Source organism: Puma concolor, chromosome D3 (assembly GCF_028749965.1).
Source record: "Puma concolor isolate L17-30 chromosome D3, mPumCon1.1.hap2, whole genome shotgun sequence".
NCBI lineage: Eukaryota > Metazoa > Chordata > Mammalia > Carnivora > Felidae > Puma > Puma concolor.
The window spans coordinates 87,150,510-87,164,778 of NC_141678.1; the positions used below are offsets into that span (position 1 = coordinate 87,150,510).

General features: G+C 41.9%; 1 protein-coding gene across 5 annotated transcripts in view; it reads left to right on the forward strand.

Annotated features, from left to right (window-relative positions):
* SOCS6 (suppressor of cytokine signaling 6) overlaps nucleotides 1-14,269 on the forward strand; it is a 39,120-nt gene that overhangs the window by 7,946 nt on the left and 16,905 nt on the right. For 2 of the 5 annotated variants that reach the window (XM_086683214.1, XM_086683213.1), the window contains one exon: nucleotides 1,194-1,313. The exons of the other annotated variants lie outside the window; for them this stretch is intronic. The gene's annotated coding sequence lies outside the window, so the exon portion shown is untranslated. The remainder of the gene's footprint in view (nucleotides 1-1,193; nucleotides 1,314-14,269) is intronic. 5 annotated transcript variants of the gene reach the window in all.

Sequence of the window (14,269 nt, forward strand, 5' to 3'; positions counted from 1 at the left end):
TAGTTTGTAAAAAAAATTCTCAAAGGGTCTAATCTACTGGACACTTTAACCAGTGAGGCCTTAGTTTGTCATAGGCAGTGAACACAGTGAAATTGTGTAGGGAACTTACAGAGGTTTTAACTTTTTAATGTATACTTTAAATGTATAAATGTATACCTTAAAAATTTAATCTGTATATGCCTATAGACAGTGATGAACGGGTGTAGAGGTGTGCTACTTTTTTTAAAGATTTTATTTTTAAGTAATCCGTAACCCAGCGTGGGGCTCGAACTCACGACCCGACCCCAAGATGAAGAGTTGTATGCTCCATCCAGGCACCCCGAGTGTGCTACTTAAAAAATTTCTAAATACTAAAATCTGAACTACAAAATTAAAGAAGAGTGAATTTGCTTCATTAATCAGTTCTTAGGAGCCAGTTCGTTAGCATTTTAAATGATTGAATTTATGAACATTTTCATATTCAACTTAATAGAAATATGTTTGACACAGTTAAAAAGATGCTTTGAAATGCTCATGGAAGATTTGTTCCCTGCAGGTTAAATTTCTAAGTCTCTGCATATTTTTACTTCCATTGAATCAGGTACTTTTAGGGGTGGATGTGCTTTAGAGGTCAACCTCTTTATTTCATGTGGGAAAACAGACTCAGGGAGGAGATTCACTCAGTGTCACACAGCAGACTGGTTCTAGTGCTGCCCTCTAGTTTTGTGTCAATAGCCTCTAAAGTGGGAGTGTATTGGGGCGCCCGGGTGGCTCAGTCGGTTAAGGGTTCGACTTCGGCTCAGGTCGCGATCTCGCAGTTCGTGGGGTCGAGCCCCGCATCGGGCTCTGTGCTCACCGCTCGGAGCCTGGAGCCTGGAGCCTGCTTCGGATTCTGTGTCTCCTCTCTCTGCCCCTCCCCCACTTGTGTGCTCACTCGTGCGCTCTCTCTCTCTTTAAAAAATAAATAGATGTAAAGTGGGAGTGTATCACTTGAAAATTTACTAGAGCTTCTTAACTCACTAAATTTGAAATTATATGGCAACTTTAAGTCCATTTTTCTTAACTTTGTTACCTTTAAATTTCTTTACCTTTGCAACCATGTAAATATTCGTGTTACTTTTTAAAATGAAGCTCATTGTGTAAGATCTAGAGGCCCTGAAAGAAGTCAAAGCAGTTCTTGTAACGACTTTTCATTTATCTTTATTTACACATAGTTGTGAAGAACTGACGAGTAGGAAATCTCACCCTGTGCTCAAGCCAGCAAGTTAGCCTTGATGGGTGCTGCCGCAGGACATGATGCTCCTGGGTCAGAGATACAGGACTTCATTACACAGGTGCAGCACTGTCAGCCTTCGCGCCAAGTCCCCACGCACCAGGGCTGTGTTGGGAAGGGAATGTCGGGGCAGAGGAGAAAGCAGGAGACGAGTTGGGTGGCAGTTAAGTAACGTGGACAAGACGCACTAGTAGCGTGGAGCAGTGTGGCGGTAACAGGTGCTCGGACTCTGCATACATTTTGAAAGTAGCTGAGACACGACCCTGGATGGGTGTGTGAGGAGAGCCCCAGGTGGTTGTGGACGTTTTCATCTGAGTGGTCGGAAGAATGGAGTCACCGCAGACCAGAGAGGGAAAGGCTGCAAGCAGAGCAGATCTGGGGCTGGGACCGGAAAGAGCCAGAGTGTATTTTGGAACATGTTACCTTGGATATCCCTGAGTCAGTGAATGGCAATGTCGAGGAGGGAGCTGCCTGAAACCAGGCTGAATAAAGATGCAGATTCGGGAGTGGAGGACACAGCGGTGGTGTTTCGGGCGTGAGGCTGAGTGATGTCACTGTGGGGCGTGAGTGAAGAGATTGGAGGCACAGTGGTCTGAGTAGGACTGATGAGAGCATCTCAGGTCGGGACTGAGGACGGGTGCTGGCTTGGCAGTGGGGACGTCATGGGTGGCGGTGACCAGAGCAGTTTCCGTGTGACGTGCTAGAGGTCTCTGGTGTGGGTAGAAGGGAAGATGGGAGAAAGGGAATAGTAGGCCTCGTGTGCCTGTTTTCCCAAGGTGTTTTGTGGCAAAGGGGATTAAAGAGATGGGACCACAGCTGGCGGAGAAAGGAGGGTCAGGACAAGTTTGTTTGTACAGGTATATGGGAAATGTCGTTTTAGGAGCGATCCGGTAGAGCGGGGAAATGGTTGGGAGGTGAGGGAGGTCTGGTACACGGCGGGGGGGGGGGGGCGGCGGGCTTTAGAGAGGTGTGTGGGTCGGTAAACAGGATGGTTCTGTCCGATTTTCTTCTCACGTCCTCAGTCTTCTCAGTGAAGCAGGAAGCTGGGCCATCGGCTGAGACTAAAGATGGAGGAGTAAGCGTTAAAGGTGTGAGGAAAGATGTGGGTTGGTCGGTGAGGGGCTGAGTAGAAATGTGGTGGGATTTCCAGGCGGCATTAAGGCGCCACCTGGGGGGTTCACGGTCAGGACTGTGCAGTGGGGCCAGGCAGAGTGGCTTCGTGTTTCTCAGGCCACATTTCCCTGTCAGGCGTGGTGTGGGCGGAGCTGCATGTCACCAGTGCCGCCTCTGGCCAGGAGAGCGTTTCAGAGTGAGCATGGGGAAGGGAGTTGAGGGTATGTGCTACGAGGGACTGTGATTTAGCGGGGAATGTAAACCGAGCAAGGAGTCAAGAGGGTCATTGAAACGCTGGTGGGTTTATTGCTCATTCAGAGTTCGTAGTCTATACTAAGTCTGTGTTAATTAACTCTGCAAAACTTAGATTGAATATTTCAGGCCAGACCCTGTACGCACTCATCACAATTAAATGTCAGATTGGTAGAAACTTGTTTTCGGTGGGGTGAGGAGAAAGAGAAGGCTGCCTAGGTTCTAATGAAAGAAAAACAATATAATATTCTTACGTGTTGATTTATGTTTTTGTACAGTCATGGCCAAACTGAAAGCCAAGAAAAGGCCTTGCATTTTACTCACCATACCCTTTAAAAAAGTAAGAACGAACAAACTCACAGACCTTATTCTTTAAAAAAAAATTTTTTTGTTGTTTTTTTATTTTTGAGAGAGACAAAGAGTGTGAGCAGGGGAGGGTCAGAGAGAGGGAGACACAGAATCCGAAGCAGGCTCCAGGCTCCGAGCTGTCGGCACAGAGCCCGACGCGGGGCTCGAACCCACGGACCGCGAGATCACAACCTGAGCCAAAGTCGGATGCCCAACGGACTGAGCCACCCAGGCGCCCCAAGACCTTATTCTTTTAAAAACTCAATATTCGTCATAGAATATTTTGAAAATAAAGTATTGAAAACAGTGTTTACAGAGCATTCTGTGGTCCAGATGGCACTTCTGCTGTATTTCTTTCTGGTCTGCTGTTCCCCCCTATTCTTTCTACATAATCGAGACCACACTGTACATATGATTTTGTTTCCTGTGTTTTTGCACTTAACAAACGAACAATATGAACTTCTCCCTCATGTTATTTATAACCCTGTATAAATTCAATGTTAGTGGTTCCCTAAAGTTCCATTGTGTAGATGTGCTAGAATTTTGTTTACAGTTCTCACACTGTTGGAAATTAGAATGTTTCTGATTCTTAAAATTTATTTTTTATCATATATAATAATGCAGGAGACATTGTTATGCTTTGGTTTTATGTTATTTCTGGAAGAGTTATAAAAATGGCATTATGGTGTCAAAGAGGATGAATACTTTTTTTGAAGTTTATTCTGAGAGAGAGAGAGTGGGAGCGAGCAGGGGAGGGGGGGAGAGAGAGAGAGAGAGAGGAAGAGAGAGTCCCATGCAGGCTCCGCGCTGTCAGCACAGAGCCCAATGGCGGGTCTCGAACTCACGAAACTGAGAGATCATGACCTGAGCCAAAATCAAGAGTCGGACACTTAACTGACTGAGCCACCCAGGCACCCCCAAAGAAGATAAATATTTTTAAGAGTTGCATAAACCAAGTTTTTTTTTTTTTTTACAACTATATTAAGACATTTTCAAGTGATAAATATCATCATTTAGGAAAACATTTGCCGATATGAGTTGTGAAAAGTCATTACTATTTTACTTTGCATTTCATTGATTCTTATCAGGGTCAGTATTTTTTTGTGCACATGTCGAGCCGGTTGGTTGTCCGTGTGGAAAAACGCAAATTAATCCTTTCTATAAATCAATACTAGATTAATCAAGGATGTACACGTGAAAAGCAAAACTTCAGTACTTTTATAAGAAATACAGAAAGAGTGTATGATTTCAGTACTGGAAGGATTTCTTAAGACAACAAAAGGGGCACATGATGAAAGAAGCCAGACCCAGGCAACTGAAGTAAAATGAGGCACTTCCTCATGGTGCCACAAAAAGAAGAAAGTCAAGATACAAGTTACTGTGCAGCTGTAGGAAAAAGAAGGTAGACGGTTCATATGAACTGATGCGGACTGATTGCTAGGTGTCTGAAATGTACCTGCTGTGTCTTAAATCTTTTTGTTCTGTGTATTTACTCCCTCATTTAATCGTTTACCTCACAGTAAAGAAAACAGAAAAATGTTTGAACGTCACACCATTTTGTATTCCCACCAGCGTGGTTCCAGTTTCTCTACATATTTGCTTACAATGTGTGTGGTATCACTGTGGCTTTAATGTACGTTTTCTTAATGACCAGTAACATTAAGCACCTCTTCATGTGCTTATTAGCCATTGGTACGTCTTTGATCTGATCCTGTCTTCTGTTCATTTAAATTTTTTTTTTTTAAGGTTTATTCATTTTTGAGAGATGGAGAGTGACAGAGCACAAGTGGAGGAGGGACAGAGAGAGGGAGACACCGAACCCGAAGCAGGCTCCAGGCTCTGAGCTGTTGGGGCCCAAACTCACAGAGCTGAGAGCATGAGATCATGACCTGAGCCGAAGTCAGACGCTTCACTGACTGAGCCACCCAGGCGCCCCTCTTCCGTCCATTTAAAGCATCGGGTTATTTGTCGTATTCAGTTAAAGAGTTCTTTATCTGGGTGCACGTGCTTTATCAGATATGTGATACACAAATATGTTTTCCTGGTCTGTGACTTGCTCTCTCTTGATGTGTTTTGGAGCGTAAAAGTTTATAATTTGAACGAAGTCCTGAAGTTGAGTAGCTTTCATGAAGTAGGTTTCTCGGTTGCATGCTGTTCGACCAGCACGATGGAGAGAGGATTTATCAACCTTCTCGTTCTGTCACGCCGAGAGAATACTTGCTTGACCCCCGTTTCCAGACGAGGAAACTGAAGCGCCGATGTCCCGGTCATTAGGAAATGCTGGCTGTGATTTGAACTCAGACACTGTGGCCCTGCGATCCGTGCTCTGTGTCGATAGGCACCCATCCCTGGTGTTGTGCTAATACAGTCAGAAAAGGTGGACGTTTCTAGATGATGCACCCTGTGTCAGCGCTTGTCTGTTACTTGGCCCCTTCCCTGTGACTTTGGGCAAATTGTTAAACTTCGTAAGGGTTGGCTTGCCCTTCTATAAAACGGACGTGAAGATAGTACCTTGCAGATAGCACTCTTGTGAGGATTCACGAAGACTAATGTGCATCTTTAGGACGAAGTCACCTCCGTATGGGCGGCAGATGTGCTGGTATTGCTAACGGAAGTCCTTTGGGAGCAGAGGTGCTGAGAGTGGTGGCGGGACTGGCTCCTCTCCTTCCCGGTGTCCCCTGGACGCAGATGGACATAACTTCCGCCACATTGCTTCCCTCAGTCTTCTGCAGATGTCTGTTTGCTTACCTTCTGGACTAGAATCCAAGGGTCCTGGAGGGGAAGGACTTCATCTTTCATCCCCGTGTTTTTACTAGGGCTGGAGGCTAATCTCCTTAGACTTTTCAAGCAGGTGCCGTGTTCTGTGAGTGTCAAGACAAGGATGTCACCTGGAGTGATCAATGAGGCAGAAGAGGGAGGCACAGAGATGGGCGTAAGTTAAGGGAACTTAGAGAAATCCTCGTGAACGATCAGAAGCTGAGAAGCACTTGCTGTATGGGGTGAACCCCAGGGGGGCACGGCTGTCAGGGGTCGGGGATTGGGGCTGGATGAGGTATCCATTGCTGGTATCTGTAGGGAGCAGAGCTACTGGAAGGGCCCCGTGGTGAATAGGGAAGCAAATAGACTGAAATGTGAGAGTGAGGTACACGGAATGACACAGGGCGTGAAAGGGAGGAATTTGCATCATAAGATTAGCAGCTAGGGAGAATGGAGAAAGGTTTGGGAAGATTTAGGGAAAGATGGATAAGGAAAACTGTGAGACCTTTGACCCTGAGGGCATCAGAGTCCTGCTTTTCTTGCTAAGAGGTTACTGAAACACACAAGTACATATTCTTTTCCCTAGACAGACTATTGTCTGTTAATTTAAATTTTTTAAGAGAGAAAGGGAGAGAATTCTAAGGCTGCACCCTCAATGCAGAGCCCCATGTGGGGCTTGAACCCATGAACTGTGATATCATGACCTGAGCTAAAATCAAGAGCTGGCTACTTAACTGACTTAGCCACCCAGGTGCCCCCATTTTTTTTTTTTTTTTTTTTTTTTTATTTTAGAGCAAGCAAATGGGGGAGAGGGCAGGGGGGAAAGAGGGAGAGAGAACATCTTAAGCATGTTCCATGCTGAGCATGACCCCAACGTGGGTCCGGATCCCACAATCCTGGGATCATAACCTGAGCCAAAATCAAGAGTCGGACACTCAGCCGAGCCCCCCAGGAGCCCCCAGGTGGCCTGTTTCCTCAGTGTGCAGCGTGGTGGTGGTGGTTTTGTAGCAAAGTGAAATGCGCTTACTGGGCTCAGAAAGATCTAATGCAGGATTCCCCTGCTGTCTGAAAGCAGAGCATTCCTGTGAAACTGTTTGTAAGCCAAAATGGTGCAAACTGAAGAAGCAGGTATCATTAATTTATATGGAAAATGTTTTGAGCATTTCCAGACCCCAAAAATAACCTTTTGCTTCTCTGATACCTTAGAACACATCTTGCAGACAGATGCACAATATAAATCGAGATAAAGCACACGTGCTCGCACAGTTCACAGCTCTGGCAGCTGGATGCTGAGATGCTGAGTGTGGTTCCCGGGGTTCCCGGGGAAGGAGCTGGGTGGCTCCGCTCCTACCGCCTCTGTACCGGCCCGCTGCAGAACCCACACCGAATGCTAGTTTTGCTTTTCGCCTTTTCCGCAAAAGCAGAAATCCTCTCTGGATTTCTTCCAGTCGGCAAAAGCAGGTACTGATGTAGGTCTTTTCGTGAAAGCAGCATGGCCTAAGGCACAGTTTGAAAGCGGACGATACCTGGGTAGAAAACGGCGGTCTCTTGGCCTTCCTGACCCTGTCCCTGGTCACTAGAGGTGTAATCATCGATATGTGGATGTTCTCTGAGAGATTCAGTCCGTGTACGTAGGCATATAAACACGTACACACTGGGACGTGCACGTTAGTGTTTCACTTTGCAGCTTACCGTCCACCAGCCGTGTATCTCAGGCCTCTTTGTTTATCTGCATCATACTCCATCGTACTGGTGGGTTATAACTTACTAAACCAGTCCACTGATTTTTGGTGTATATTATTCTTGTTACCTGATCTCTAGGCCAACTAACTCCGCATTTTTGCCAAAATAAATTATTCCGTAAATGTCTGCATAGTGATTAAAATGGGCTCATTCTGTAGAATCCGTTCTGTGATCTTAGGCATGTCCCTTAATCTCTGCCTCAGCTTCCCCATCCATAGAGTGGGTTTATTACTGTTTTTACTACTACTCTTAGCTGCAAACACCTATGTGGCCTGATATGTGCTAGGTGCTGTTGTAAGGACACATTTAAACCTCACGGCATCTAACTTGAGTGGAAGACACTCTTATTTCTGAGATCACACACTGTTAAGCGGTGGAGCCAGGAAGTATGTGAGTCGCACGTTCAGGTTCCACAGGAGGGCTTTCCACTCTGTGACACTGCTTCCTGCACGGTACTGGGATTACAGGGTTAGAAGGGTTAAATGGGATGCACTATATTCTGAAGGCTTAAACCAAAGCCTGGCATGTATCAGGCCAACATGTGGTCTGTAGTTACCAGTACTGGGTACATGATCAAGTAATGCTAGCTTTTGAAAAGATTTAATGCTGTAGGGAACATCAGTTTCCATATGTCCTTGTTTTGGCATTAGTGTATTGAAGACGCAAATTCCTAATCACGTAATTACTTGGTTAAAGCATATGTGAATTTAAAATTTGATAAACATTTTCAAATAATTCTCCACAAATTGTGCCAATTTAAACTTCAACAATAAGTAAGTGCTCAGTTTTTCATACCCTTGCCAACATTGTTACTGATGTACCTTTTTTCAGACTCAGCGGTAAAAGATATTACCTCATTTTTTTAAAATTTCCTATTCAGTGGCTTTAAAAGAAAAATGTTTGTTTACTTACTTTTGAGAGAGAGAGCATGAGTGGTTAAGGGGCAGAGAGGGAGAGAGAGAATACCAAGCAGGCTCCACACTGTTAGTGCATAGCCCAATGCGGGGCTTGATCCCACGAACCGTGAGATCTTGACCAGAGCTGAAATCAAGAATTAAATGCTTAACTGACTGAGCCACGCAGGTGCCCATCTTTCAGTGGATTTTTAAAGTTGAGATTGAGTATACCTACAGTTAAAGTCTGTGGAGTTTAACAAGTGTAGTCAGTTATGTAACCACAGCAATCGAGATACGGAATAGTTCCCAGGACCCCAGATTTCTTTAATTTCTTTGTTAGGAATGAAGGGAGGCTCCTCTAGGATGGTGATGGGTCACTTGAATTTGTTTTCTTTCCCTCTCCCTCCCCCTCTTCCCCCTCCCTCTCCCCTCCCTCTTCATATCTCTTGTTTTCTTGCCATTCTTACTTTCTTCTGTTATTCTTTTTTTGTGAACTGTTCTTTTGCATATTATGCCCATTTGCTTATAGGATTATGTGCCTTTCTTGTACTGATTTCTAAGAGCACAGTCTGAGTTACAGAAATTAGTTCTTTGTCATGTGTTTGCAGTTTTCCTCCAGTTTATCTTTTGGCTTTAATTATGCCATTCTTTCGGCTGTCCAGAAATTTATAAATTTTGCATTGTTAGATTGTCAATCTTTTCCTCTACGGTTTCAAGGTTTTATGTTGCGCATAGAAAGGCTTTCTGCAGTGCTGAGATTTTCAAAAAGAGTTTTCTCCAACTTTTGTATTATTTTTATTTGTATATTTGATCCTTCTGCACAGTATTTTTGTATCAGAAAATAAATGCCTTGCTTTGTCCACCACTTCCAAATGGTTATCCAACCTGTTTGTCATCATTTCTTGGATAATCCGTCTTCCCCCAATAGTGTCACATGTTTTCTTGGCCACATGCTCTTTTCATCTGTGTCTTGGCCTATTTCTTGGCTTTCTAGTCTTTTTTTCCCTCCCAGTGGTAAGCTATCTCATTCTCCCTCAGTTGTTCCTTTAGATTTTTTCTTAATCTTTTCATTGTTCATATGTCCAAGTTTATTTCAGTATCATTTTGTCTGGTTTCTTGCAAAAATATCATTGATGTTTCTTGATCTTGAGTTAATGTTTTGACAGGATTTAATTGTTTTTACCTACGAACAAGGTGTGTCTATGTATTTGAGTCTCTTGTGATCCTCTGAGGAGTTTTAAAGTTTTTCAAGTAGTTCTGGACATTGTTTAAAAATTAATTTAATCTTTTTTGAAACTATTATAAATAGAATCTAGTCTTTTATTATGTTGGCTTACTAGCTTTTTAAAAGTAAATATTTACTAGTGGTTTTTACATCGTAAATTGTGTAAGCAGTTGGTGGAGTGAGGTTTTTTTTCCCTCTTTTCTCTGCTCTTGGCTGTTCAGCCACATGTGTTATATTCTAGGTGTTCAGTCATGCCATCTGTAAATAATGCCAACTTGTCTCCTCCTTTCCAATATTTATACTTCCTTCTTACCCTTATCTAATTAATTAGGTAATATGTTGGAAATAATGCTAAGTAACACTTGATAATTGGCATCCTTGTTGTTGGCTTTCAGTGTTTCTTTGTTACTCATGTGAATCTTAGTTTTGTTATATATAGCGTGTTAAATGTCCATCTACTTCTGTTTGAAGGAGTGTTTTTGAGGGGGTTCGGGTTGATGTCATTTTTTTTCTGATCCATTTTGTGATTTATAGCTGTGGTCATATGATTTTGCTCCTTTGCTCTATGGTAAATTATAAATTTGTAAGTTCTCAGCCGTGCTGGCAGTCCTGAGATGCGCCTTACCTAGTTGAATCCTTTCCCTCGACATCCCGTTTTTTGCTGATATTTGAGATTTGTTTTTCAGGGACGCCTGGGGGGCTCAGTTGGTTAAGCATGTGACTCTTGCTCTCACCTCAGGTCATGATCTCACAGTTCGTGGGATGAAGCCCCAGGTTGGGCTCTGCACTGACAGTGCTGAGCCTGCTTGGGATTTTCTCTCCCCCTCTCTGCCTGCCCCCTCTATCCAAATAAATAAATACAAAAAAAAAGTTTTATATATCAGCATTCATCAGTGAGATCAGTGGGTGTTTCTGGTTTTGTTTTTTGCTTTTTTTTAATGTGTTATCTTTGTCCAGTGGTGATATTAATGTTCTTTGGCTTCAGAAATAAATTTGGGAGGTTTCTTTTTCTATGCCCTGACGTAGTTTAGTGAGTATTTAATGTCTCTATTGACTTGTGCCTTTTTCTCCCTGAAGAAAGAGAGGGCCTTAGTAGTTCTTTGAGAACTTTCTCAAGTTCTTTGACAGCTTTTAGCCTCTTTTGGATTCCTATCTCTTCTAGTGCAAATTTTGGTAATATATATGTTTTGCCACAAAATTAGCCATTTTTTCTGAGTTTCCATTTTTTATTGAGTTTTCAAAGTACTCTTAACATATCTTGATTTCTCACAGATCTGTAGTTACTACTGTCTTCATTTTAATATTCATATAAATGTTTTTCCCTTTTCCTTGACTATGGCAGCCAGTTTTTCACCAACTTTTTGTTGTTTAATCAAAGAATCAACTCTTGTTTACTACTACTTTTCTATTTCATTAATTTGCGTTTTCTTTTTTTTTTTTTTTTTGTGGCTCAAACTGCTGGTTCCCTGAATTGAATGCATAGTTTGTTTCTTATGATTCCTTACTGTTTAGTTTTGTAAATGTTTAAAACTTCTTTGAAGTTTTCTGTGAGCACAGTTTTAGGGTCTTTCAGAATCGCATCGATTTCGATCTGTAGCATTTTCATTATGTTTATGAAGAGTATGCCATTTTTGTTCTCATTGAGATTTCTTCTTTGATTCAAGAGAATGTTGGGTAATTTTTATTTATTTTTTCTGCTTTCCTTTTCAGTTTTATTGTCTAGTGGTCACTTGATGAGGTATTTCTGATTTTTTAATTTGCCAACATTTTCAATGTGGCCCACTCTGTTGTTACATTTAGTAACGATTCCATAAGTTCTTGACAAGAAGATATATTCTCACTCTTTAGAGTATAGAATCCCAATAGAAAAAGTAATTATGTAATTTAAATCTATATTCTTCATTTTTGTTTATTTTATTTTCTTGGGCTGAAAGAGATATCTTAATGCTGTTCCATTTTGTGTGTAAAGATTTTTGGCACTTTTATTTTCTTTGTGGATTATACCTTATGTAATGTGCCCTGTTTTATTTTTGTATGACGATTTTTCTTGAACGTAACGCTGTCTTATGTTATTATTGTTACCCTAGCTTTCTTATTGATAGCATTTTCCTTTTTCATTCTTTTCTGTTAGAATATTTTTCCTGAAGCAGTTAGGATTGGCGTTTGTCAGTACATTGGAAAACTTCACTGACGTATGGATCCATGTACTTTTAGACATTTTACTGTATTTTTAAAGTTTATTTTTTTGGGTGGGGGGGGGAAGCTCAAGTTGGGGAGGGACAGAGAGAACATCCCAGGAGGCTGGGCACTGTCAGCACGGAGTCCGGTGTGGGGCTTCAGCTCACAAACCAGGAGCTCGTGACCTGAGCTGAAATCAGGTGTTGGTTGCTTAACTGAGTGGGCCACCCGGGTGCCCCTAAATATTTTATTTTGAATTCAGACAAGCAGGTATACAGTCTTTCATTAATGTCCATATGTGGGACCAGGGTTTTTTCTGTATCTATTGACTGAACTCTGTCAGCCTGAATTATGTAAAATCTGTCCTTAAATAATGCATTATATGTTAGTTTCCAATTTGGCACTTGGAAAGGTAGAATTAGAAGTTAATTACATTTGAAAAGCAATCTTTGTTCTGCTCAGGTCTGATCTCAGGGTCCTGAGATCCAGCCAGGTATTGGGCTCCGATGGCACAGAGCCTGTTTAGCATTCTCTCTTTCCCTCTGCCCGTCCCCCACTTGCGCTCCTCCTGGGGCTCATGAGGGCTTGCTCTCTCTCTCTCTGTCTCTCTCTCTCTCAAAAGAAAAAAAAAAAAAGGAAAGCAATCTTTTTTTTTTTTTAATGTTTATTTATTTTTGAGAGAGGAGAGACAGAGCGTGAGCAGGGGAGGGGCAAAGAGAGGGAGACACAGAATCCGGAGCAGACTCCAGGCTCAGAGTTGTCAGCACAGAGCCTGATCCGGGGCTCGAACTCCCAAACTGTGAGATCATGACCTGAGCTGAAGTCAGATGCCTAACCGTCTAATCGACTGAGACACCCAGGCGCCCCAGGAAAGCAGTCTTTGTACAAAGGCCTAGATTTGTTTAAAGTAATTTTTTCTAGGCTTTTGGAGTGGTTTCATTTACACTTAAGTCTGCAGAAGATTTTTTTTTAACCAGCTGCATTTATTTAGTGTTTACAAATCAATTGAGTGTTTTCGTAGGAAGAACTTTAAAACAGAATTCGTTTACATGCTTAAAACATGCAGTGAATTTAAATTCAGAAAAATTAGGGTGCACATCAGCCATGTCCAGGTCCTATTTTAGGTACTGGGGATATAACTGTTGACAAAGACTGATCGCATTCCCGATCTCAAATAGAATGTGAGGAAATGTAATTCAGCTGATAGTATGGAATGATCACAGGAATGCTGAAGAAGAGGATAGTTTAATAGAGGTGGCTAATAGAGATTTTACCATATTTTGAAACTTTCTGAGATAGTCGGTTTTAATGTGTTTCTATATATGACTGGATTTTTAAAAATATTTCTTTTTTGCTTTATTTTATTTATTTTTTATTTTGAGAGAGAGAAATAATCTTAAGCAGGCTCCACGCTCAGCCGGAGCCTCACATGGGGTTTGATCTCATGAGCCTGGGATCCTGACCTGAGCTGAAATCAAGAGTTGGACACTCAACTGAATGAGCCACCCAGGTGCCCCTGGATTTTTAAAATCAGATCTGAAAATCTTTTTTCTAATAGTTGAGTTTATCCCACTCATACTTAATGGCATAACCAACACTGAGACCTAAATTCTATCATATTTCATGTTATATTGGTCATTGCCCTTATTTTCTCTTTTATTATATAGTCTATTTTCCTTACTTTCTACTTCTATCTGGAAACTTTTTTATAAACTTAATGGCAAGTAGTGTAGATTCAGGAACAATGGAGAAGAATCCAAGGAACTACAGTGGAAAGTCATGAACCATGGCTTGCTAAGAAACTGGCAACCTTTAGGGCAGAGAGATATTTACAACAGTGAAACTCTTTATCTTGCTAATGTTTTGTGTGGATGCCTTGCTTCCATTAAAGTCTTTTTGTTCTTTTAAGCTGGTAGCTCCAAGTATGGTTTGTGGATCCCCTTTGATAATGATGCTAAAACATTATTTGCCTCTTTCACTGCATTGCCATTTTTACCAAGGGGGCAAAAACAATGGTGGGTAAAATTGAAGGTGCCTTTCCACGGACAAGGAGTGGCACCAACTGTTGTGATGGAATTAAACTTCCATAGGAGTTGTTTTTTTTTTTTTTTTTTTAAAGAAAGTAATGATTTTTAAAAATTTTTAAAAATATTTATTTTTTGAGAGAGAATATGCTAGCAGGGAGAGGGGCAGAAGGAGAGAGAGAGAGAGAATGAGAATGCGGGGTTTGATCTCAGAACCCTGGGATCATGATCCGAGCTGAAGTCAAGAAGTCAAGAGTTGGGTGCTCAACTACCTGAGCCACCGAGATGCCCCTTTCATAGCAGTTTTATATTCCTTACTTCTAGACATTTGTGGTAAAAAGAAAATTACAGTTACATTTAAGAATGTCACTGATGAAGCTGTAAAAATGACTGCATTTATTGAATCTTGACCCTGTGTACACATCTTTTCAGAATGCTTATGATGAGATGCAAATGTGTAGAACGTGTTCTCTTCCACATG